The following is a 27,725-nucleotide window of genomic DNA, read 5'->3' as shown; positions in this document are numbered from 1 at the left end:
ATACAAATCAATCAATTTGTGTGTTTAAGGGTTTTTTTGTATAAACAATGTCAAACAAAACAATGTATCCAGGCCCACTGTGTTCTTCATAAATCCTTCAGCTTGTTCCTACTTGGAGGTATGCATTTTATGGGAATTGATGATTTGGAATAGGTTCATCATTCATTTCACTACAAAGAGAAGCAGGGGGTAGATAAGATAAATTGGTATCTACAGGCATTCAACAAATTTTTAATGCACTTGATCAATTGTTTCTCTCAGATTTTGTCTGCAATGCAGGGAGGTTATGGTAGTTTACAGGCTTTAATAATACAAACGTATTTAAACAAAAAATTGTGTTTTTTTAACATACTTTACTATGTAGATACAGTATATTTTAAAATGTTATGGTATTCTTAGAGGCTAAAGAGACTGTATTTAAGCTGAGAAAAAGAAAGAATGGTATTCACATATATATTCCCAATGACTTCTCTGTTTGCATCACTCCATTTCTTCTTCACATCTCCCCTCAGCTGGATTTCTGAATAACTGTTATTAGGACACAAGGTTCGTTGAAGTGAAGAGACATTAATAAGCTTTGCATTAGCCCTTTCTCCTTTGGGATAACATTATCTTACCTGAACTAGGCCATGTGTGCTTCAGCCAATGAGAGATGATCTAGTAGTCGCAGTGGCGCAGGAGATCATACAGGCAGGTTAGGCGACTGGGATTAATTAGCTTTCTGCAGAAACAGAACAGAGTGTTTTGGGGACAGCATCATGTAAGTACCACTTTACTGCTTTGGGAGAAAGTCTGTATCTCTGAACAATGCCAGGCAGAGGTACTGGTGAGTTATTTCTAGCTCTAGAATTCTGCACATCACAGACTGTTGCATATGTCTGTGAGGCCTTCCGAGGCCCCCGCTTCCATAACAAATTGTTTAACTTTTTGGAGCAAGTTACAGAAAATACTGGAAGTGCTAGGTTCTCTTTCCAAAGTGTGTAAGACATTAGGAAATGACAAAAGGTCTTTTAGGTAAATATTCATAATTATAATTTTGATTGTTTCAATTAATATTATTGTTTAATCAGAGCGGTAAGAAAGTGTGCTTTGCACAAAGAGAAGGTTGTTTCCCCACTGAACTCCAAAGCTAAAAATCTCTTGGAACAGTTTCATCTCCACTACACTAGCCATGTTCTAGTATGACTTGTTGCTATGGATGTACATTTTCTGAAGCATCAGTGCTATGCTCATGATGGATAGTTGTTTGTGACTAAGAGATCTTGTGGAGGAGTACATACAGAGAGAAAATATTAATGTTTTCTTTCAAGCTACTCACTGTTACAGTGTTGTGAAGGCATGAAAGTGTTTCTCACATCAACGACTGCTTAAAGATTGATCTGCAGACAGACTATTCCTCTCAAAAGTACTGAATGCATGACTTAAAAATAAATGTGTTTTAAAGTTCCTCTGCCATTTACTTGATACAGAGCATTGCATCATACGTCTTGCCTAAATTACACAAGTTTGGAAGGTGAATAGATACTCTTTTATAAGAACTGCACACCTTTCCTTTTCATTGTCACAAGATCTTCATCTAACTCATTTTATAACGACTCCTAGCCAGACATGTACCAAAGTGAAATGCTTGATTCCATCAAGTATAGTTTATCAGTTTTATTTTATAAAGTCATGTGGTTGGAAATAATGTCAGAAGGTCATTTAATTCATCTGTATGTGCTAGTGATAATCCTCCTGAAAAGCTGAATAGTCTGCTCTGAAAGACTTTCACCATTGTCATCTTCCCAGGTTGTCTTAGTCCTTCACAACCACTTCTGTTAGTAAGTTCCTCCCTACATATAATTTGAATCTTGCTTACTGCACACATTAACCTTCATCTTGACCACATAAAATACGGAGAACATATTCTTTCCTCTGTTAAAACAGCCCTTTGGAGACTAAGAGTCTATTTCTCTCTCAGAATTCTCCAGCTTGCTTTTTCCTTTAGAGCCATATTTTTGGTTTACCTTGTTATTTTTCATGGATTCTTGTCAGATGATAAGCATTATTTTTCATTCATTGATGAAAACTGCCTGAAAGATTCCTGCTGAGGTTTTACATTTCTTGAATGATGGAGAATGCCTTCATAAGTGGTGGGCTTTGTTGCTTTTGCATACTGAAATGGTACTTGCTTGTGGAAGGGCTCAGTCACAAATGATCTCTGAAAATATCTTCTAGTTAGAAACATTTTTGAGTTTAATCTCGTCTTATCCTATTCTGAAATTATTAAACATTTGCAGCTTTCTTCAGGGTATCTTGTGCCTGTGTCCCTGTCTATCACTTTCTTTGGGGATGTATGTTGATCTGAAGCTTTGCTAATTGATTATTGTTCTCCAGGATGGCACACTCCACCACTTGAAAATTCACTGGGTTTGTGGAGAAGCAAAGATTTAGGTGGATAACATACAACCAGCAACATATGTATGAGCTGCACCAGTTTTTCCAATGGTACTTTAAAATCAGCAGGTTTTGACTCTAAGTGTGACCAAGGCAAGGACCAGAAGACTTTGAAAACTTCATCCCACAGTGTGATCATAGTCCCTGAAGATGATTTATTTGTCTCTGAGGCAGGGGCTGGAGGAAAGGAATTGCTCAAGGAGCACACAGGCCACTGGCATGCAGTGCTTAGGGGCCTGCCTTTCCTTTTTGCAGTGCTTAATTTCTGTGGATGCAGCTGAAGAAAGATGTCTCTAGCGGCACTGCGGTTCAATGGGGATGGAAATAGAATTTGACATTTTGAATGTAATCCCCAACTGAAATGACACCTCAGTGCGAGGGGAGCACATCTGCCATTTGTTGTTGGCCATTTGGATATCTGCTCCCTCACCGCTTTGACTAATAACAGGGAACTGCTTCACTGAAACACGACATGCATGCAAGGAGATGTCAGTTTTCTTTTCCAGTCTGGAAATGCTAACATTTCTCTTAACTAATTTCTCCAGCTGGGTGAGTTTACAACTTAATTTATGTCTGGAGAATAATCAAGTTTACATCTGAGGTGCTTTCTACCTCCTTTCTCCTGACTTTCTCCATAACTCTCCACTCTTGACAAGGAAGGAGATATTGCATGGATTTGTGAGAGGAGTTCTCCCCTTTGGCTTCACAAGATAAAGTGGAAAGATCTATTTCTCCACTTGTTCTCTGCTTTTTTCTCTTGTTTTGGCCCTACCTTACCTTTCAGAATCAAAACAGTGATATCAGAAACAGTCATTCCACTGAAGCAGAACAGGGGATGGCACCTGGTGGTTGCAATCACTCATCTCAGGATAAAGTAATCCTAAAGATATTCATTGTGGACAGCCCAGTTCTGCTTCAGCCTGTGATGCTACCCAACGCTGAGCGCCTTTTCCCAGCTACATCCACTCATCTTTTCTTCTCCCTGTGTTCTTGACACTCCTGAATGGAGAGAGGTTTGAAATAATGGGCAGGGCCAATATGTCTGAGAAGGATGAAAACAGTGTAGCGAAGAAAATTTTGGTGAGTTTTTACGAAGGAAGCTTGCATCACACCCCACAGTCTGCAGGGACACTTTGCTCATTTTCATGCGTTCATCTAAACAAATTATTTCAACATGTATCTGGATCCCAGGGTTTTAGGAACGCATCTCGTGCTTTGTGTCCATGTTGTCCAGTTCTGCTTTGTCTGAACTGGTCTTTCCTTGACAGGGGAGTGAAGATGCTCTCACAACTTCTTGTGGTAAGAAGTATTCGGTGGCCAGACTAATATGACTTGCTCACACTGACACAGTTAAACCAGTCCACAGGTTTAGATTTGTGAATACATTAATCCCCAAAGCAGATTCAGAGTTGCCACTGGAGGTTTTGTCTTGTCTTTTTAGTGTGGAAAATACTGATTTGTACTTCAGTATCTGACTATTTAGTCCTAAAAACTGTCTTCATCCTTGAGTGGTTGTGTCTTTGAGATGTCCTGTGGTGCACAGTATTTCTGGATCTTTATGGCATTTGTAAAGGGATGCATTAGTAGTACCACTGAGCTTGTGGGAGGAAAAACTGATGTTTTGTTGGTCCTCTGGGATTAGTTAGTAGATGACCAGAAGCAATAACCCATGTGGTTGATGTTCTCATATCTGTGTTCTAGCTAGTAATTACAGTCATCCATTGGTCAAACACATGATAATGATTCCAACAAGGCTATGAATGAACTACTCTAAGTCTTTATAATAGATGATTTTAAAAAAGGATAAGACTAGAATGTTTCTATGGCAATCAACAGACAATTTCCTTAATATGCAAAGCATTTAGTTTTATGCAAGCTGTGTCGTTTCTCTGGACAGGAATTCAAAGCAGCTGTGTTCTTCTCATTGAATTCCTATGCAGGTTATAATGAAGCATGCTCCCAAACTACAGAACAGTATTTAGGGCTCTATTTTTAATCTTGCAATTTATAACTTTCTCCAAACTGCCCAAGTTTTGTACTTCATGGATTTTAAGTCAATTATCAACTAACTTAAAAAAAAAAAAAAGAAAAAAAGGCATTAATGAAGGAAAGACAGAACCCTGTTGTACCATGGTGCAGCCAAACCTTCATAATATTCCTCTTTTTAACTGCACACTGGAAACAACTGCCCCGTCAGTTTGCTCAAGTGTAAAGAGAACAAAAGTAGAAAAGTTCTTGCCAGACTCAAGGAATCAGAGAGATTGGAAATGCCTGGAAACCACACTTGTGAGGGTAGAAAGAATATGTTATAGATCCTATTCCGCGTCTCCATTTCCTGCAAAATGCTGGGGTAGGGTGAAAAATGAGGGGAGTTGATTTGTTGCCAGACTGAAAAAGTACTATCACAAAGGAAAACTTTCCTATTTTGAAGGAGATCTTTTCTGAAACTAAGCATGCTGTTGTGAAAGAAAGAGTATGAATAGGTCACTTAGAAAAGGCTGGTATGAGATAGACTAAATTGACTAACTCTGAATGTTGATGGTGGAAATACGGAAAGTATATGGGCCTGGTCCTCAATGCAAAATCATGGTATGGTTGGAGAATTGGCCATTTGTCTTGAAATGTAAAGTAAAACCATCTCCCTGCCCCAGGGCTGGGTGCAACCGCAGTGCTGAAGAAGAGGGTTGGAGGGACTTGGCAATCCCCTTCTCTTGCAGATCTGTCCTTGTACCATGGACTGAGATTTCTCAAAGCACTTTGTGTCCAAATGCAAACAGCTCCAAATCAGGAGTTATGCTTTCCCAATTTCTCTCTCATTGCAGAGCAGATCTTGTAGTGGAGCAAGAAGCAACTACGGCTCTTTGCAAGCTGCTGCACTGCATCCACATATGCCCTTTGGCAGAGGGCAGCCCAGGACCTCTTGGTGCAGGAGCACTATCTGCTCAGACCACTTCCAAAGGAGGTCCCTTCATCACTGATGTGTCTCTCTGTCTCAAACATTTGCTGTTCTCCCTTGACAGATGAAAATTAGTTCCCGTTGCAGCACCACGGACTGTAATATGAAGGTCATAAATTAGCATTTCATCATGCTTACTTGCCATCCTTTACCTCATAAAAACTCCATTTCTTTATAATGTTTCCCTTTATTTTAGTGGCACTCTTCCCTTCAGTAGGCATAGGTTTTACCATCACAATATTGCATCTTATTCCCTGAAGCATTTATAGAGTATGTGTCACAGGTTTAATGGATCAGGCACACAATTATTCTTATCAATTTAAAACTTTGACGGACAACACTTGGACATTTTACTTTTTTTATTCCTGTTTTTTTTTTTTTAACAATGAATTGCAATACAGAAAATATTTTAATACCTCCAAGTGCCATCAGACCAGAATTCTCCTGCAAGCCCCATCTCAGAATATCAAACTTCTCTGACATTTTCCTTGAATTTCTTGCTGTGTGAGAATTGCCTGGGCATGAAACAATGGTCTTCTAGCAGAAAGGGTGAATTCCCTGCTGGGATTTGTATTTTGGGGGAGTGTTAATCTAATGTACTGTATAATCTAACAATTTGTTTCCATGTAAATGTAGAACTCACTTGGACAGTAGGAGAAGATTCCTAATGTGTTTTGTACTAATATGGGATCAAGCCAGCTGACACTATAATGTCCTTGACTGCAAGAGAATACACTGCACTGAAGTGGAAATTTTACTTGTAGTTATTTCAATGAATATTTCTTCTTAAATTGCGAGTTTAGGCTGGTTGAATTGGTGATATCATGTGATAATGAGCAAAACCCTTCAGTTAATAAAAATAAAGAAAATACGTTAGGAAAATTAAAGCAAATGACATGTGTAAACAATATTATCAACAATTTTCAAACGCATAAATACATTTTTTTTAAGATTATATTCTATGTTGAAATTTTCCAGGTTTGTTATTCAAAAGAGTGGTAAGAAATGGGTTAAAGACAACTCCCCAAACATAGGACAAAAGCCTATTTCTCTAGAGGTGATTGAATAGTTATCATTTCAAGGACATTTTTATGTTTGTTTGCTTGCTCTACTGCATATCATTAATAATAATTGGTGATCTAAATATCCAGAAGCTTTTTTTGACTTCCTGCAGTTAAAATCAATTATTTTCGGAATTTTCCTTGAGAGATCAATGGATGGTGTAAACCTACCAGTGTAGCTGCAGTCACGACATATTCCTTAACAAATGAAGTCAATAAGTATGCACTGATATATCAAGATTTTCCCTAAGGAGGCAGCCCCATGCTGTTTCCTGTTTTCTGCATGTATTGCCTGCATGATTGAATGCTGCATTACTCCTTAGATTTGCAGGGATGAATTCAAGTATGTATGATAAATGCCACAGATAATGCATGGCCATGGACAATATTTTACTACCTGAAGGATATCTACCAGCTAGTGAAGAGCCCGGGAAGTTAAATAGAAAGCCAAACCCAGAGGAAACTTTCAAAATAATTTAAGAGCATTATATACATTCATCCATGTACTCAGAAGACATTTATTTTTCCCGCATGCCTCCTGATATAGTTCAGAGACACAGTTCATTCTGGCTAACTAGGTGAATCCATCTCAAAGGAGGTGGATATTGTTTATAAGTAAAAACTCCCTAGGTGCCAGCCTTCTCCTCTGAAAAAAACATTGGCAGCTTCCAGAAGGAAGATATACCTGGAGTGTTGCAGTGTTAAAGAGGAATGGGAGCAGGGAAGGGTCTTCTGGTTACAAATGAGAAATATAAAGACAAAGAAGAAATGCCTAACCCAACCCAGCACTGAGATCATATGCAAATGAATCCAACAGATTTCACTGCTTTAAGTATTAACGGGCATACAGAAACCTCTGACTTCTGTTTCTCTGGGGGCAGTAACTATGAATGTGGTGGATCACATTATACAAAGCAAGCAGCTTCTATTCTGCTTCAGTTGATGGCTCAGTGTAGTAAGGTTTATTAGTAAGCTTTAAAGGAAAGCTCATGGATGAAAAAGACTATTGTAGTTTTCATGTCTTGTTAATTTCTGAAATGTAAGCATCTGGGCTTTTTCATTGTTCCGTTTGGGGGATCTCTTAACAATCCTCTTTACTTTTCCTTTTGATTTAGCTAAAAATTTCAGACTGGGATTCATTTCTTCTCTTATCCAATTGAGAAACACTTGCTACAGTCCTCTTTTAAATGATCTTCAAAGGTATAAATTCTATGCTTGAGACCCACTGATGGCACAGTGTTCCACAAATATATATATAAAAAAGGAATATCCCCATTTGTAGTTAGTTATTTGGAGAATGGCCATTCATAACAGGGAGCAAAAGATTCTGGCTGGATGGCTCAAGTAACTTACCTATCACTTATTGCATAAAATACTGGGGACTAATTCTTCCATATAATCCAATAAGATGGTCACATTTAATTCCTATGATTTTCCATGCAGAATTTCAGTTGTAACTAGCCTTTGTTCCACTGCTTGAGCAGCTCTGCCTTCAGATGGCAGTAACTGGAACAGCAGCGTAACACGACTGGAAAGCTCATCAATATGTCTAACTACAAAGTAGGGTCCAGAAATTTCTCCTACTGAAACTGAAAGCAAAAAAATAAGTGTCTTGATGTTCTTACCAGAAAATGACTTCATGTTGCAGCTCATAAGTGAGTGTTTTTCCTTCTGAACAGCCTGTTGATGGGAGAATGAGGCTTCCGTTTAAGGATAGATGAGCGCACAACCATGATGGCTTACACTTTAGCAGGCATACTGTAGAGGTGTGTCAGAGCTGAAAGCATACAGTACTGTCACTTCAGCTCAGAAGAAGCTTCTACAGCTACATCCTACAAGAGACATATTTGCAAGCTTTGCTAACACAGGAAACCTGGAAAACATTTCTGCAGAGAAGAACAAAGCTAGAAATCTTGACTTCACCCTGAGTGCTCTTCATCCAAAAGAGGAAATGCAAACCCTGGCACATCTATCTTTAGCACATCACTGATTCACCCAGATGGCACTGGTTTGCCAGCTGGCCTTAGACCTACGAAGCATTCTTCTGCTCTGCTGCCTTTCCACAATTGTAGCATAGAGGGAACACAGCTCTAGAATTTACTCTACGCATCAATCCACACGCCCACATAAACTCACTCATCAAATACTCTGAAAGAAAGAACCAACTTAATATAGCTGCTGCAGGTGTCTGAAGAAACTCACGTGCCTAAATTATTGATGTGGGACTGTAGACCTTTATGTAAAATAGACACGCATACATTTTTAAGGTTTATTCTAACTGCTAAATATTAATGATTTTTTATTTTTTTTAGTAAAAAGACTTCTTTATCAATTTAGCTCTAGTTACAGAATCCTGGATGCAAGAAGAAGTATGAAATTAACAGTTTCATAGTCCCGAAACTCAACCTTTAGAATAAGGGAAGAGGCCCAAGCTCTAGTTTTCCAGCCATAGCAGAAATGCATGCTGCCAGAGCACCAAACGAAGAGGGCATGGAGTCATTTACAGAGTATTTAAGTGGTCTGCTTGCACAGATGGAAAATAAGGCATGCTATAAACATCAGACATTTCCAAAGGGGATGGAGAACTAACATCTTGCTGTCCATCCCAGTGCTGTGGCACTTTTAATACCCCCTGGCTATAAATTTGGTCTGGATCCATTCAGAGAAAGAATGATAAGATTCTTGATGAGTTTAGCAATTGTCAGGAACCCATAGCTCTAATCAACTCCAAGATGACATTACTCTTTGAAAGGTCCACTAAAGTTTGTAGCAATGGCTCCAGAGTATTCTAGCCAAGATTTTTTTCTAACACGATTAACACTGCTATCCATTTGTCCCTGGAATGTTTTCTTGCATTGTACTGTCTCCTCATCTTGTGCTTTTTTTTTTTTACTGCAGTGTCTAGTTAATTAGCACTTGGTCTATCTTTCTGATACTTTGATTCCAGTCTCATTACATTATGCAAATCTGCATCTTGCTGAATCTGCTGTGGTTTAGGCCACATGCTGAAATAATCAAAATCCCTCTTCATCCCATTGTTGTTGTCCTCTCTCTTTCTGGTTTTTATTAATTTCTGTTCATGTGCTCGTGTATGTGCATGTGCGCTTCCTAATTTAGAAGCAATTCAAACCTTAACTTCAGTTCTCATACAAACAGTAACACTGCCATTCTGAGTAGATGACATGAAATGACCAGGTTTCATTTCCTAGGCATTTCTGCCTGAACCTCCTATTTTTCAATATATTTTTCAGTCTAGTACTGAGTACCTTTTCCCTTCATTGGTGCCAATTTTTTTTCTTCAAGGCAGAAATATCTGAAATGGACTGTGGACTTTATCTTGTGAACTGAAGTAAAAAAGTCATTATTTCAGGATCTGAGAATTAAATATTAAGCTGAATGATAAACCTTAAGCTTAGAGCTTGAAATTCAGGCTTAAATAAACAACTCAGGGAACACAGATACATGCTGTCACTCTATCATCTGAATACAGTAGGAATGAGAAGAAATAATAAATAATATGATTTGCAATAAGATCTCCAGTGTGCTGGGGATGTTCAAAGAAATGAATTCCTTGTTCAAGGTTATTTTTGGTGAAAAACCTGACAACGAAAATTACAAAAAAAAAGTAATTGAAAGAGGAAAATACAGGGGAAATTATAGAAAAAATAAAAACAACCTGCAAGACTAATTGCAGACAATGAGGCAAAGTAACCTGCAAAGACAGCAAGGTATGTGCTCCTCACCTTCTTTATCCAAGCAGCGTACGGGCAACATAGGAAGCAGCTGTGTTACCTTCAATGGAAGCCATTCACAGCAAGAGAAGCCAAGACCCAATACCACCAGCAGGTCTGCTTGAGTCCTGTTCCTCTGATGTTCCCTGGGATCTCTTTGATACAGGCGCAAGTCATCCTCTTTTCCCTCTTACCTACATCTGCTCTGGGTAGGCCTGCTTGAGCGGGGGTTGAAGCAGATGGACCCTGAGGTCTCTGCCAACTTCATTCGTTCCTGTGAAACCAGGTTCTTGGAGTCTGGTGAACTACAGGAAATTCCAGCCAGAAAGGGTCACACTAGAAGCTCTTTCCAGGTGGAAAAGATGTCATAGTCAATGTGATTCACTTGCATGTAGTCAGGAAAAATGTTTGGCATTGGTGAAGACAACTTGTTTTCCATATGTGAAACAAGGGCCACACAGACTTCTGTCTTTTTTTTACAGTACTTGTTATGCAACAAACTATTAGTTCTCATACACTCTAGACCCTCATAATATTGAAGTAGTATTCTTCTCTCTTTGAGCTGCTATAAGAGAAGCAACATTTTGAAGGAAAAGATTAAACAACTTTCATTTTCTTACTTGTCTTACTAGAACCTCTATAAACAGAATGGATCACAGTGCTAATTTCAATAAGACACTTTACTTGCTGAGATTAAAGAGGAAGTGCTGCTGTGAGAGGAGATTTTTCACTCATTTCCCCTTTCTAGAAAAGCTGGAGGGCACACATAAATGGATAAAATGGAGTGAGATGACACAAAACATGCTACATGTTTGAAATTTGCAGTGATCTGTGATGATAAAAGCAACAAATTCAGTGGCAGTCAGACAAAAAATGGTGATTTTGTAATTCTCTGAACTGATATGACAGGTTATCCAACTCCACAGCAGATAATTCAGGTATTTCAAAACAAAATGCATCTTATGCTATCTCAGCACAAGAGATCCAAAATTTGAATCCAAACAAGAACTCATAAGGTCACTCTGAGTTGGTCATGAGTAGACTAGGGTCAGATTTGATGGGAAGCACCTGCTGTCTGTAAGATTTGCTTTAAGAAGCACAAGCTTAGTTTCTATCTCTTGTATCTGTCTAAGAAACCATTGAATCACTGAGGTTGGAGAAGGCCTCCAGGATCATCTAGTCCAACCTCCCACCTCCCACCAGTATTTCTCCACTAGACCATGTCCCTTAGTACAACATCTAAATGTTTCTTGAACAGAATCATAAAGACTTAAAAATAATTTAAGAAGAGTTCTTATTTATGGTCTCCACAATAGCTTTAATATAGCTGAACTATAATAAAAGCTTCAGAAGTAACATAAACAGAGCAGTTTCCTAATAGGCTGTAGGCAGGTGACAGGTTAAATTGGAGATTTTATCTGATTTTATTGACCTTTATTACTGTCATAATGCACATACCTAGTGAAGCCAATTTTCAAGGAGTGCAGTGTTTGCTTTTCATGTTATCTTCCACACAGAGGGAGGTCATTGCAAATCTTCTACATCTTTCAGATTGATATAAAGAGGAATTCATGTTCAGGTAACTTTGAACCTTAGATGTCAAAAGGAACAAATGTGGCAGTCATTACTGGCCACCTACCACATTTCTGGGGCATGCTTCAGACCTTTACTTATGACCACTAAATCACCAAGCACAATATTTTTTGTGAACAATCACTTTTCTTACATAAAACCTATTTCAAAGAGAAGAACAAGTATCTAGAAAAATAATTGATTTAAATACTGTTATTTTCTTGACTTTTTTTTCCTTGTGTGTGTGCCCTTTCACATGGGATTTGATCTCCCCTCTCTATGATTGCATAAAGCACGGTTTAGATTCCAGATGTATTAGGAATAACAATTAAAACTTGTAAGGAATTTAAAATCTCAGGTTTCATTTGTAACTGTCCTGAGAAGTTACTGAGAGTCATTAGGCATCAGCAATGATAGAATCGAGCCATGGAAAATGTTTAATTCTCTTTCCATAGTTGAAGGCCTGGCTTTCTATAGCTAAAGCCAATCTTATGCTGAACTGTGGTGAATACCCATGACTCCCTTAGAAGCAACTTTCAAGGATAAGAATCAGAGTCCACTTTCAGGCATTGTCACCCTGTTGTTTTCAGTGATGTTCTGCAGCTATGAACTCGAAAGAGATGTGATTGCTGACAGTACAACTGACAGCATGCATTTGCTGCCATGGTCTGGGCAAGATTCCTGTTGTGATGAACAGTTTCTCATCATGGGAGATGAGAGCAAAAGAGAAGAGACAAATGAACTCTTGGCCAACTTGCTTGTTGAGTGAAACTGGGATTCTGACATAAGCAGTTAATTAGGGAATCATTTGTGCACTGATTATCAGCACTGACTGCCTAAAAACACAACACAGCACTTGTATTGAAGCAAGCAGAATGTAACTTTATAGTATACTTGTGTTGTCAATTACCTGCCTAATAGGCTTATAATTGAAACCACTATTATCATGTAGTTTCCATAATAAGCAATAAACACTGTAAAATAATGCATGAAACCCCTCCAACTCTATGGAGAGCATGCATAAATCATATAATCAACAACAGCTTACTTTGTGAATCCCCAAAATTGATTAAAAATAATGACACTTCCCGAAGGAACTCTTCATAGAAGCATCTCTAAAATTCAGGAACATTTGGATGAGATTCTGGATTTTGAAATGATGGCATTCATTCAGGAGTTTTAAGATCTAATCTCAAGCCTATGAATTCAAAGACAAGGTAAAACAAGAAAGAGGTTAGGATGTAGAGTTGTCTCAGGCTTGCTGCTGACTGGAGAACTTCAGTTTTAGCATTATCCTCACAAATTTAGGCACTGACTATAATTAACACAAATTCCTTGAGGGAAATTGTTTCATATATGCTTCTGGCTTCTTTGATTAACATATCATTTTCAAGGTTTCCAACATAAGATTTCCTTTAAGGTACATGGATCTACATCAAATTGCCTCAACTGAGAGAGGCAAACCTGAAATGAAGTAGTAGCCTGGATACATTTGAGAGCTGCAGACTGATCATGTCATCACTTTGACTGTCCTACCTGTCGTCACTTCTAACCATCTCTTCCTTTCCTGCCCTGCTCTGTTCCAACAATGACCTTGAAAGGCAATTTTTCTCTTGTTAATTGGGAAATGAGCTGCAGATTTCCCTCCTGGTAGAAACTTTTCCTGCCATGAAAATAAGAACTATTTTCACTTACGAACCAATAGGTGGAATGAGCATTTAATGTCACTAAGAACATATATAGATAATACCTTCTGGGAGCAGAGGAAAGGAAACATTCTCATTCCCTAGACAAATGTTAACAAGAAATCCTGACCTTTCTTGGTTTATGTGAGTGGTTTCACTAGCCACTTCCCACACCATACAGCAGCTGACATAGCTGCAAGAAAAACTGGAGCCATTTTTCTCATGAAAAACCCAATGAGTTAGTTTCTAACTACTTGAAAGTAATCCTGATGAAACAGCATGACCTCTTTCACTTTCTTCACTCTATTTTAATACCTTCATTTAAGTGAGGAGATTTGACTTTATAGAATATTTAATCTTGCTCAAAAATGTGAGATTTCCCCCCCCCAGCCCCAACCCTTGCTTCCCCTCCCAATCCTTATGATTAAACAGAATGCCTTATTCTGCCTCGGTCTAATTTGTATAATAAATTAGACATTTCAATGTAGATTCCTAAATGATAGTTGAGACAGTTAGCAAGTTCTACTTCTTATTGCACAACTAATTCTTAGCTTCAAATAACTCCTGGGTGTATATATTAGGCTTTGATTTTTCCTGTTTCTCCTAATAAAATGTCCTATATAATTCTCCTCCCCATAAAATCATAACAGTTTTATTTCATTTCTGTCCCATATAATGTAAGTCAGTGTCCCACCAGTGACCACATCCCTGTGTCAAGGACATTCACGTGGGAGTTATCTATTTACAACTCAGTTAGGTCCAACCAAAGTCTCAATATTGGTTTCTTCTGTGGGCCCATAGATCACAGAACCATGTGCAGACCTCTCAGATGGGCTCTCTGTGGAGATGTGATAATCAGGTTGTTGTCCTTGGCTTCCAATGCCTGCCTTCCACTGACTTCTCAAGTATTTTGTCTTCAGGGACTCAACCAACAGCAAAGAAAATTAAGACAGGAAAAAGTCTTAACAGACGTAGTTGTCCTTAAAGAAGCAGAGTGCTCAGATAAGTGTTTGACAATGTCATTTTCCACATCTCCTCGGCGGGATGTGATTAACTGCATTCATAGCAGATCTCATATGAAGTGTGCATTAGAAGTTCTCAGCTCTTAACACACAAACTCTTTCCATTTTATACAACCAGCTTGGAAATTTCTGTTCCTAAACCCACTGTCAGTTTACAGCTCCTATTGTCCGTCTTTTTATATGCAAAAATGCTGCTCTTCCTCAGATGTAAAACAGAAACCAGGAGAGAATCGCCCTGGGGTTAGGACAGCAGCCTGCTACCTTCCTGGTGAAGTGGGATGTGTCCTTTTTGGGGGCACGTTGCTTTCAAAAGGGCAAGATACATCCTGAGCAGGAGCAGTGCAGATGTTCTCTTAACATCATGAAAAGCAAATGTTCTGCATAATCTGATACAAACATATCACAGTGACACAGAATATTTGCTTAAATTCTTGATATTTCGAGGCTTTCCACAGTACATATTTGCACGACCAAAGACTATCTGGACCCTGATCTTGGCTGGGTTTCGCACTGTTGATTTAATTTCATTATTAATCTTGTTTGTTGTAGGCCTTTATTTGACTATTGTCTGCCAAGTTCTGATGCAAAAGTGAAAAGTTGAAATAAGCTCACCCTTTGGCTTAGCCCCTTTTTAGTGCTTGCCTCTCCCACCTATGCAAGGCAAGGGCATGGGTTCTATTGTCCTCAGAAATCCAGGGTGTGCAGCTGAACAGACATTCTGGCAAAGGATCCAGAGCTTCATTGTTCAGTGGGTAGAAATTCTGCCTGCTGAGAAGCAGTAATTTGCTTTCGTGGCCTGCTCGTCAGAAAACTTAGTTTCAGAAAGGTTTATTCTGAGAGAATAGATGAAGGAGAAGCTAAGAGGTAGGTGCAGACCTGCAGAGATCTGACCTCCCTTAGATGACAGCTTTGTATCTGTGTTCCTACAACAGCGAGTGCTTTGCTCCCAGCCATGCTGCTCTTCATCCTGTGCTGCCCAGAGGGGCACAGCTGCCTTATTTAGCTCATTTAAACTTTTCCCAGTAAATCAACTGCTGTTGCTCTTCTTTCTGAACGCTCGTTTGTCGATATCTCTCTGCCCTGGACTGAATGTAATATTCCAGGTGCAGTCACAGCCAAGCTGTACAGAGGAAAATTATTGGCTTTTTTTGCTCCATAATGTAATCTCTCTCTGACTGTAGCCTAAGATTACATTGCCCTTCCTTTTGCTGCTGTATTACATTGCAAATTCATCTGTGATTTCTCTATTGCTAGCCCTCAGTCTCCTTGAACAGTACAGTTTCATTCCATTGAATATAGCATTAATTTGTTAGTGTTTATAGACCAGAGAGGGCTATTGTGCAAGAAGCTGGAGCTGACCGTGTGGAGACAACATAATATCGATGGCAGCCAGACAAAGAGAAAATTGACAATTCAAAAATAGAAGGGAATGGATGAACAAGAGACAGAGTTTCATTTCTGTGGTGCACCAAAAAGGATTTTAAAAATTGCTCATGACTTAATGACAATAATCTTATGCGACAAAAAAAATCAAAATCTAAAACACAGTAAATTAGTCATTTTGAACACTACCAATGTATTTTGTTTAAAGTGAATGTCTTGAGATTTTTCATTTTTCTGACTTGTCTTTTATTCTGATATAATAACTTAAAAATTATCTTTAAGAAAAAACATATTTTAACTTTAAAAAACTTCTGTTTTCATTGATCTACAAAAATGGCACTGTGAAGATAATATTTGTATGAATATTTCTTATATTTTTTTCAAATTTTCCACATTGTTTAGCTTGACAGCATTAACAAAAGCTGATATAAGTAGACAGGTTATGTACCACATTTTAATTTCTCCAGGGTCAGTTTTGGAAGAATTGACTTTTTATTCAGTATCCACTGAAAATACATAATACACAATCAGATAGAGGAAAGGGTTGATCACTGGAATATGAGATGAATAAGAATCAACAAAAAGGAATACTGTGTACAGAGAAAATGGGAGATGGAAAAAAGTCAAGAGAAAAGGAAGAATTTGTAGTTTTGGGAGTACTAGGGATAATATGTGAGAAAATGGGAATCAAACAAAAATCACTGACCATCAGTTCCCACACAGTTTTTGAGAAGAACAGAGATTTCTAAGTGCCCAGATGTCAAACACTTCCACTGCAAGAAAGAAAAAAAAAAGAAAGAAAGAAAAAAAAAAAGCTTTGTCAGAGGGAGCTGCACCTGAGATCAAAATCTCTGTTCAGACTGATGTCTCTTCACTGGAGATACAAGGTGCCAGAGGCGACCAGACTCCCCAATCAGACTTGTACTCTTTTGTTTCATGGTCTGTCCCTCACTTGTACCAAGTGTCTGAGAAACGGCTGGTGAGCTGGGGTGGTTCATTTAGAGTAATGTAGAGTTGCATTGTAGGTCATGGAAGAAAAGGATAAATTACATAGAAAATCCTGTTCCTTCCCGATGAATTCTGCAACTTGCTGGTAATAACACTCAGGCTACTGGCGTGAATACCTGGGCCATGCACCAACAATGTCAAAAGACAGTGGCTCAGATAATCATGCAAAGAACATCTAGAAATAGATTCAAGTTCCCTGAAGGATCGATTCCCCAGAGCTCTGCTCTTTTTGACCCTGTCAGGAACAGCATCCACCCTTCTTCAGGGTTTTCAGTGGAACAGACAAGCAATTCTTCTTCATCCCTTAAAGACAACCTCTGTTAACCAACATACAGGCATTTCTCATTTTACTTGTGGATCTTGGTGCCCAGAGGAAGACAACAGACAATGTTGAGTTTATCAGCTCTTCAGTTCTAGGCTGCAATGTGAACCTGGTTTGGCTTAACTAACTTGGCAATCTTTACACAGTACAGAAGCTCCTTCCCTGAGCAGTGGGTCAAAAACAAAAAGATATTTCAAGGTCCAGGATATTTTCAATATCCTCATTTTTAATCTTTATGCCAATTATGTTGAAACTGCTGTTTTCCAGGAACATTGCTTTCAAAATATTTATCATGTGCTTTACTTCGCAGGAAGAAATCATGTGGCAGGTGGCCACTGACCTCTCTAATGCCACTCAGCTGGCGAAAGAACTAAGAGATAGCTGTTCTGAGTCTCTTTGTTTGGCCTTTTCCTTTTCATATTAATACTCAATCGCAGTAATTGCCAGATCCTTTTTATTTCCAAAAGAAAGCTGACTTCTAGACTAACTCTTCTGTATTACTCTAAGTAATAGCAGAGTCAACAGGCTGCCAGAAAGGTCTGTGATTCCCTACTTTGAGCTAGAACAAACATTTGCATGGTGTGAGGTGCTGGGTTCTTTCTTTTTTGACTGTGACAAGATTAAACCCTGATGTTGTTTTTACAAGATCTAATGACTGATAACCCCAGAATCAGTGCCTTGCTGGATGCCAACAAATGCCATCAGACCACGAATTACCTCATCAGGACCTGCTATTCAAATACCGCAGACTCATGCTCACGATTCCAGCATGAAAAGCTGCAGCTGCAAATTTCTGTAGGATCACCTTTTATTAACCTCCTACAGAGAACATGCTCTTACATGGAAGAATCTCTCTTCTCTACCGCCGAATCACTCCACTTTCTGCAGTGACATACTGACCATGAAGAATACTTTCCTTATATTTTTCCTTTCCTTTTACTGATGCTAGGCCTGAAACAAGTCTCCCTTGTGTCTGTTCTGTGAGTTCACTGCCAAGAAGAGTTCTTTCGCCAACAGATATCAAACCAGATGATCTGAAGCTTTTCATTAAAGCAAACTTAGAATCAGCTAGCTTTAATAACTAAATGGTTATTTTAGTGGTTATTATGCTGTTACTGTGAGACATCTCATCATAGAGGCAGATTGCATGAATCAAAGTAATTGTATGTTGTAGAGATAGGCGATGATAACTTTATCTGCATTTGTTACACAAACTTCATCTTTCTGAGCTGTTGTGTGAAATACGGAGTGCAAGAACATCTCCGTTGTGGCTGAGGCACTCTGAGTGAAGATTTTCTGTCTAACTCCTTCACTACCAGCAGTTTTCTCCTCAGTGCCTCACAGAAAAATAAAAGTTGAAATTAAAAAGGATACAAAGCATAAAATTATTTTCTTGTATGACTGAAAATTTAGAAAATGGACAAGTCTAGGTGCCCCTTAGATTCCCCCCCAAAAGGCAGTTTAGCTTCAGTTCTCATCAACTTCAACTGAATTCCCAGTTGAAACTTCTTTGCTTGTGGGCTTGCAGGTTGCAGTCAGGACATGAACTTTGTCTAAGGCTGTGGCATCCAGCTCACTCAGACTCCTGGATCTGGAAGGGCCTGTTTGCAAGGCAGTCTGCAGTGTGACCATCTCACTGTTGCACAAAGGAGAAATGAGCATTCCCATAATTCACTTTGGCAAGAAACCAGGCAGAGATCTACAGGAGTTTATATAACTGGATCCCACCAGGTAAATAATTTAGGTTTCAACAAGTCATTCTTTTCCAATAACAACTTCCCAACCTGATCAGTCTTGCAGTGTTTCATGCGCAGCTTTCTGAAATCTTTTTAAAGCTGCATATCTGCCAAACTGACGTACAGCTTTCCAAACTGCACTGTTTCAAAAAGATCCAACTTCCAAATGACGTACTCTGGATCAGATCCCCAGGCTGCAGTGGTAAGTTTGATCGTCTTTCCCCTACTCAGACATTTTTCAGACTGTGGCATCGATATATTAATATCCGTCAGCATGATAACATCTTTTAGTTAGGGTTGACAAAGCTTTAAAAATATTAAGAAGTTCTTACAAACTTCTAAGATTGTGGGATAGCTATTTGGTGTCACAGGAAGCCTTAATACAATGTGATTGCATAATTTCAGTGGGACGTGAATGTAGTCTAGAGAAATCAACTAAACTAAAACTAGAAAAAAGTACTAAAAGTTCTCCTGAGTGTTCTTCCCTTCCTCGTATTCTAATATTTTTGGAAAATGTTAAAGCTCTTGTTGAATTCTGGATCAAATACAGCATGAGCTGTACCTTTCTTTCCAAGCATTTCAGTTCTCTTTGTTAAATAATGGATCTGAGCAAACCAAACCTCTCTCATGTGAAGATGTTGAAATTAGATGTAGTCCCTTATGGTTCATGTTCAGGCAAACCTTAATGGCAGTATAAAGTTAATACTGAAATTAACTTAGAGGAGAATATTTTAATCTATATATTTATGATTGGACTGATTTCCTTTGCAGCTAGAGGAAGGAAAGTAAGTGGTGCTTTTCTTCCATTTTGAGTCTTTATATTCAATCGACAATATGCAGTGTTGCAAGATGGATATTTATAATTACTCTGATTTCATTAGCTAAAAAGCCAGAATTGGATAGTAAAAATTAGATTTTAATGAACAATTTCAACATGAGGAAGTTATGAATTGGTGTCTTGAGGATATCATCACAACTTAGAAATGAGGCAAATTAGACAAGTCCAAAAGGAAAAAAAAAATGGCAAGGTTGAGAGGAAATTAAAATAACTTCAAACATAGCAGAGGGAAAGAGAGAGTGGAGAGGAACATGAAATTAGCTTCAAAATCAGGGAATCAGGGAGGCCACCTGCACTGAAACAAGCAGCCCTACAGACTGGATACACAGCAGCCTCCCAGAGGGCCCATCTCCTGCCTTTGCACTTCTGGCCTGTAATAGTGGTGACCCCCAACCACAGCTTTGTGAGAAGGCAGAGATGTTCTACCAACAAAGATCTGAAATTAATCTATGTTTTGATGACTGGGGATGGAAAGCAGCTGTTCACAGCATAGTAAATAAAAAATAAATACAGAAATCTCTTTACTGCATATTCTGCAGATCGTAACATGGAATACAGTACTGTGGTGGACATCTGGATAGGGCAGCTCTTGGCTGAAATTTTTATGAAGAGGATAGATGCTGCTGAGAAAGAAAGAGAAAGGAATCAGCGGAACCAAGAGGCGATCTGACTTCTTAAAAGGTCAAACACTTGGAAACAAATCTGAGGTGTCCTGAATCCTAATGCAATACCATTCTCATTAAACTGTGTCATGGCCTAAAGCAAATGCTCAGTATAACTGCGTTTTTACTGCAGCCATTTTAAAATGATGGCTCTTGTGGCATCCACATGTCTCATTTGTTATATACAGCCATGCAAGCCATGCAGATGACTGTTAATGTTACCCTCTCTCCCCCTCAACTATTAAATAAACTCAGAAATTACAATGACATTAAAAACACTTTGAGCAATTTTATGTGATCATTAAGTCAGAATATTCTACTCTGGAGGCTTCTGCTATTCAGCAGCCTTGAAATTACTTAGATCAATTAAGTGCATTATATTTTATATGGAATATAGGAATGCATTTTTTTTTTCTGCCACTGTGAGGAAGTATAAATAATGAAAGAAGGTGAATCTGCAGCAATCTCTCTATAGTCCTGTATTGCTTTTCTCACTTCTGAATGTTTTCACTTGGTTGGTCTTTCTTTTTCTTTTATTTTGGCACAGAATCGTATTTCAATATAATCTGAACATTTTAGCAGTAAGAAAGCTTATAAATTTCCCTTAATCTGTCATCTCTTTGTTCATAGAAGATAGAGGAATAAGCATACATAAAACAGGATCTTTTCATGAATTTACAGTACTTAACCAAACCACTGAAATCAGAAGCCTACTTACAATGTATCCTGGAGAAGAATTTCCAGAGGATTCTTCATTGTACTGTGGATCTGAGGTATCATCTCCAAACATTGCTTGTACCCACTGACAGAATCTGGTCATGAGTCGCCTTCATGGGATGGGTCCCTTCTTGGAGTGTTGGTGTCAGAATACTGAAAATTTGATTATTATGGGAGCTGAAAGAAGTAAAAGGGTAGTGGATATGTCAGGCAGAGGTCAGTGATTTGCTGATGCTGGTCACTGGTAGACTCAGGACCATAACCCAGATTTTTAATGGACAACATCTAAAGGATAATGCCCCTTTGGAGGGAATGATATGTGAAAACTTCATTCATGAAGTGAAGACTGTGTTAAATAATTCACAACACCAGGATTGTCTCAATCAGCTCACCTGTGTGAAACAGCTAATGGTGGTGACTATGTTGAAAAATGGTGTTTCGTAGCTGAGAATTTGCTCTATCAAATAGTGTTATTGTGCTCTTTGTTGTTATTTCCATGTGAATAAATAGGAGGCAACTTACTTTACTTAGAATATGAGCAATTTTCTTTGCAGTTAATCGCAAACTTTGTTGTTGGTGATTACCAATTTAGGAGAATATTTATAGCCTCCAGTGTAGTCTGGGGATATGACCTTGCAGGCGAGGTTGTTAGTCATTAGCCAATGATTATTGCCCAGGTTGAAGGATTAGCTGGTCAAGTACAATGCAAGTGTGACTTCAGGGAAAGCACTTCTTTCTATAAAGTGGAAGACCTAGAAGAGAGTTTTCTAGCTTACAAGAAAGCCAATTGAAAGACTGTGTAATTAAATTCATTGTGTTCTGTATCCATCCTGCAGAACATAATAGGACTTACCCAGAAAATAGATCTGATAACTTGGTTCCCAGTGCCATGCCAATTCGCATGCTGTTGTGCAGCCCAGCCACTCAATTATAGTTGTGCAGGATTAATTACTACAATTCTCCATACCGCTAATACTCAGTGTAAATGAGGAGGATTAGCAAAGAGTTTTATGGTGACTTACGTGAAAGGAAACATTTTTCTTAAACAGGAAACTTAGGACATATAAATTAAAAACCAAGGGATTTGCATTCAAATACCAATGGCTTACTGCAGCAGGTATGGCTCTGGTTTGCTTTGGCACTGAAATATGTTTGCAGAGATAGAGTTGTGCTCTGCTAGGTGAAGCTGAAACTCCTTAGGTATTTCAGGAGTCATCACCTTCTATATTATAAAACCCAGAAGGGACTCACTGTGAGCTTCTAAAGGATTACTTGTATAATGTGGATGTTCCAACCTGCTTGAACTACATCATTCTAAAAAGAATATTTTCGGAAAAAAAAAAAATCTATGAGCATTTACTGATAATCTAAATTTGCATAGTGATGCCATGAAAGTCCTCCTATTATTCTAATAATTAATATCTTCCCTATTAAAAAAGTGTACCTTATCAGACAGGTTGTTTAACTCTGGATTCTAATCCCTGGGATTACTGTAACTTTATCAGATCAGGTTTCAGTAGTGAACTCCTCCCCACTGAAATCCTTGAGAACTGGGATGAAGCTACCTCATCTCTTCTGTAAACAGACAGATTGAACTCTTCAAATATTTCTATTTTGGGAATGTTTTTCAGTACTTCACTCATTCCTCTTTTCAGACCAATTGGCTGTATCCTTCCTGAATTGCAATCACTAGACCTGGATATCTTAATCCTGCAGCATTATCAAATGTTGAGTAAGTGCAGCATCTTGATCTCTACACAGAATTCTCATTTATATTATAACACACATTTTTCACCAGACTCTTTTGCAGGCCACACCACACTGACTTGATTCAAGAACATCTGAGCTTGTTTCGAATTCTCTCTCTCATTTATGGAGTCTATAGCTTTGTCTAGCCATCTTCATTCCTCTTCAGTCTCTTCTGGGGTACATCAGTTACACGTAGAGGTTAAGGTTCAAGGACCTTTGCAGTAGGAACCAGGCTCCTATGTGGGTATATGTCAGACATGCTGCAACTTTACCTCCTTCTGAACCCTTTTCTATTTTTTTCCAAAAAGGTTCAGAGCATTTGCAATCATAATCCCCAGATAATCTCTCTGTCTCTATGCCATGGTACCTTCAGCAATTACTGTATAGAGTTACTATATTTTTCCAATAAGAAGAAGTGCTATGGAAGCTTTTATGTTGTTTTCTATTTTTATTTGGTTAATACACTTAGTGTGTGTGAATGCATGTCTGTGTAATGTTCTGTTAATGTGGCATTTATTCTCCTTTCCTTCCAACCCCTCCTCAAGGATGTCTGCAAATCAATCTGGTTTTGTGTTTAATGCAAGTTATCAATCATCTTTTCAGGAGAAAATGGTTTCATATTAAGGGGAAGGAAACATTCTAATGTATTCATTCTATTATTGTTCCTTGGAAAAGATCCAGATTCGCAATAAACCAGTGATTGGAAACGCACAAAGTATTTTAATATCCTAATTATTTTGATTTAACTTCCTCTAATAGTTTAAATTGATACTGAATTTATTTAGAAGCCATTACAAAGGGATTCCACCCCCCAAGTAGTTCAGAAACACAAACCTTTCTTAAGCTAAAGACAAAATACATTGTTCATATTCCAAGCTGCCAATTGTATGAGAGAGTAAGCTTTTGTGTGAGGCAGCCAGGTGGAAGGAATAGTAGGGGGAAAAAAGAAGCAAACAAAGCTGCTATAAATACATTCAATTATTTTAAAATTCATCTGAATTAGAAAAAAAAGAAATTGCTACAATGGCAATTTTTCTGTCTTCAGGAGATGATAATCAGACGCCTACTGACTTCCTACATTGCTGGCACTAACACAGACTTGACTGTATAAAAAGACCTACTGAAAAATTTCATCTCTCCCTGCCAATTTTTTTCCATGATCTTCACTTCTACCCTACTGTTACAGTCACAAACTTTTTGCATAAATTTTTTCAAAGATGAACATAAGCAGTAGGATACATTCTAGATTTGGTCACTCCTCTTGGTATCTGTCTCCACCAGCCTAAGTCCTCTCTGTTTGCCAAATGTCAGCAACAAAAAACAATCCAGTGATGGAAACTTAGTCAAGCAGGGCTAGAGGAATGTGCTCAGCTGGGGCTGGGGAGTTTCAGGTTCAAATACTTTCTTTGCTGAGATGATCAAACTTACATCCCCTCCCATCCTGAAGAACCCTTGTCCATTAGGTTACTCAACAGGGAGTGAGGCACTGCTTTTCCCTCTTGTTGAAATTGCACACTTGGAACCTAAAAGCAGAAGATTGGCTCTGGGCGCATGCAGGAGAAAGAAATGGGTCTAAGTTCTCGAGCTAAGGCCTCTCCAGACACGTCAGTCTCCAGGGAGTCATTTTAATGCCCTCCCCACAATAACAGCAACCCACTCATAGATGGTGTTAATCTGGTTTATGTGTCTGTTCAGGTTATCTTTTTTATATTCTAGCCAAATAATTTTTAATGTTTTATTCAGAACTTTATCTGGGGGCTCCTTCTCAAACTCCCTCCAACAAGAAATTACAACAGTTTTACATGCTCCTGACCCCACCAGAATCACTGGCATTACACTGGCATAAAATCAAAGCAGTGAAAGATGGAAAAGTGAATAGGAGCTCTATAATCAGTTAAGAATTTATGCCCTGAGATCATGTTGAAAATAGCTGTAGCTTGACAATTGCTATTGCCTGTAAATGAGCATCCATGGATATCACATTACTTATGAAGTAATTTCACGATGACCCAAAAAGTTCCTCAAGAGTTCCTTCAAAAATTAATTTTGAAGTGCTAATTTGGCACCATTTTTTCAACACACATTAATTCAAGATATAAATTTGGACACGTTCAGATTTTTATGAGAAATTTCAAAAAAAATTGAAGTTTGTTCAAGAAATGTACTTTTTCTATATAAATATACTATAATTAGAACAATCATAATTTTAGTGCTTTAAGTAGTTGCAAATGAAGGGAGGTTATTGTGAGGTGGGGGTTGGCCTCTTCTCCCAGGTAACAGTTGTAGGATGAGAGGTAATGGCTTCAAGTTGCACCAGGGGAGGTTCTGGTTGTGTATTAGGAAAAAATTCTTCTCAGAAAAGCGGTGATGCACTGGCACAGGCTGCCCAGGGAATTGGTCAAGTCACTGTCCCTGGAGGTGTTTGAGAACTGTAGAGCTGTGGTACTGAGGGACATGGTTAGTGGGCATGGTGGAGATAGATTGGACTAGATGATCTTAGTGGTGTTTTCCAACCCAAATGATTCTATGATTTTACAAGGTCATGTGAATGAAGTTCTTGAGTCTATTTCATTGTACCATTTTGCCACCTAACTTTAGGGCAGAAGTCTGAACTGCCTGCATTTGCTTGTTTTGGCAGTGAATGGGTAAGTGGAAGTAATATTCATTCCTGAAAAATAATCAAGGAATGATCTTCATAGTTAATGAATATCCTCTTAGAGGTAAGTAATAAACACAAGACCATACTTAACATTTTTAGGAAGAAATCTACTATTATAGTGTTCTTTCTTTTGCATTACATCTGTGTTCAAAGTTCAAAGCCTGAAGATGAGGAATGTGGGCTCTGGCCTAAGAAGATTAAAAATATGGATCCTGAATTATGGCCTGGAGCATTCTGGAAACAGGACACCCTCTTCTATCTGAAATGGGACCACTCTGTACCCTGAAGTGCAGAAACTCATGGAGAGTGTGCATAAGAGCAAACCTGACTGTGAAGGTTAGGGCATAACACATAGAGTGAGGACAAGGGGAATTCTAACATTTTCATCCCTGTAAAAGGAAGTCATAAACAGGAGGAAGAACTAGAAAGGACATCCTCCACACCCTTCATGCATGCAGTAACCATCAAGACATCATGCAAAGAGTAGGTAGTAAGTAAGCAGGTGACTCTGCTTCAGTTTGGACCACACTGCCAACATCTACGGTCCAAATGAAAATGATCCCATACATATCCAGTGCTTAAATACATGTATGTACAAAAGAGGTTTTTCTGGTTGCCAGGGGAACAGCCTGTGTGCTCTGAGGTACTCAGTAATACATAGCAAACACCCCTCAGGACTGCAAGCTGCAGTTATACCATACCTAGAGCCATTTTAGAAGGAGTTTGTGCATTCTGGAATTTGTCATGACTGTTCTTTTGTCTGTGATGCAGTAAAGGGAGCAAAACATCATTTGTTGCCACTGTGAAATATGGTGCTGGTAGAGTAGTCTGATCACAATGCCAAGGCATTTAGTTTAATGGTGATAAATTGTGTCATGTTTTTTTAATATATATATATATTTATCTACCTATCTACCTGTCAGATAAGCAAGTCTATGATTATCTGTATTTGTCTGAACTACTGAGCCATGATCTAAGTTTACTATTGATGCAATCATCTTTTCCCAAATCACTAAACATTTTCTGAATCCCTGAGGATGTTATAACTCAGTTTCTTAATGCAAAATTTTCTTTCTTGAAGTTAACAGGGAGATAAAGTGTATCTTTGTCCCTCTGCTCAGTTCTCTATAAAGTGTGCCAAATAATTGCAGTATTTTTTTCTGACTGTGGTAGCAATGCCTCATCTACTCCACATTCTCTTTGAAGTAATCCATTCTCACAAATGAGGCCACTTCAGATTTTGAAGTCTATTGTCTATCCAAAAAGTTGATAGATTTTACAGGTGTCATGTTTTCATTGATTAAAAAGATGGAAGCTACTGGAAAGTGCCCAGCCCATGCAAGATGTGGTCCTGAAGAAAGGGTTGCATTTGGATTTGCATGAGAGATTCAGTGTACAGGGGGATTTATTTTTAGGTGCATATTTGTGACTGAACATGAGTTTTTTGGTTCTGTCCTGAACACACCACTACTGTACCTGATGAAGTTCCTCTACTCATAGAAACAAGGCTGAGGATGCTCAGCAGAGCAAGAGCATCCCACCAGCAAAGTGGACGTAAGCTTCTCTCTCTGGTAGCAGTCTTCATTGCCTCTGGAAAAGGGGTGTGGATTTATGGTCCTAAAACTATAGCAGATGACAGTAAATCAAACCCCTTTGTGTCTTTCACCTGTTACTAGTGCAGGTGTACGTGATGTGTGTACATAACATAAGAGATTTCCAATTGGAGTTGTTGTTTAACTCTTTTTACACAGCAAACTGTTCTCCTTTCTTTCAGAAGAGTCCTTGGATGCATGCCTAAAAGCAGATTTCCAAATCCCTTCATCAAACTCCTTCTCGTTCTCTCCTCTGTCTCTGCCTCTCCCTTTTCAATAATAATGGAAACAATTTTCATCATAAGCTAAACACAACTTAATTTCTTTGCACCTTATGTGAAAAAAATCAAGCTGCAAACTAGATAAAGTAGAAGAATAGTGCATGAACTGCTGCCATCTCTTGGTTATATTCATCACTCCAAGTATTCTAGAGGTATTCACTGAAATGAAGAATATTAGGGCATTTCATAGTATTATTTTCCCTTTCTCTTCAACCTTGCAAATACAAAACCATGTCATTTTTTTTTCCTGATGTTATTGTTGAAATTATGTTACAACTGTTAAGGCAACATTTAAAGGTCTTCCATCAACTTATT

At 38.4% G+C, this 27,725-nt stretch overlaps 1 long non-coding RNA gene across 2 annotated transcripts; it reads right to left on the bottom strand.

The window, feature by feature from the left end:
• Positions 1 to 26,280, bottom strand: LOC110400117. Of its 2 annotated transcripts, none has more exons than XR_002439649.1 (4): positions 26,239 to 26,280; positions 21,131 to 21,306; positions 618 to 721; positions 1 to 170 (listed from the first exon to the last, which is right to left on the bottom strand). It is a non-coding gene; the product is annotated as an uncharacterized LOC110400117 (long non-coding RNA). The 2 variants fall into 2 exon arrangements; XR_002439648.1 differs by lacking the exon at positions 1 to 170 and adding an exon at positions 355 to 528.

Source organism: Numida meleagris, chromosome 5, assembly GCF_002078875.1.
Source record: "Numida meleagris isolate 19003 breed g44 Domestic line chromosome 5, NumMel1.0, whole genome shotgun sequence".
In the NCBI taxonomy this organism is placed as follows: Eukaryota; Metazoa; Chordata; class Aves; order Galliformes; family Numididae; genus Numida; species Numida meleagris.
The sequence above is the reverse complement of the archived record's forward strand: the minus strand, read 5'-3'. Positions and strand labels throughout refer to the sequence as shown.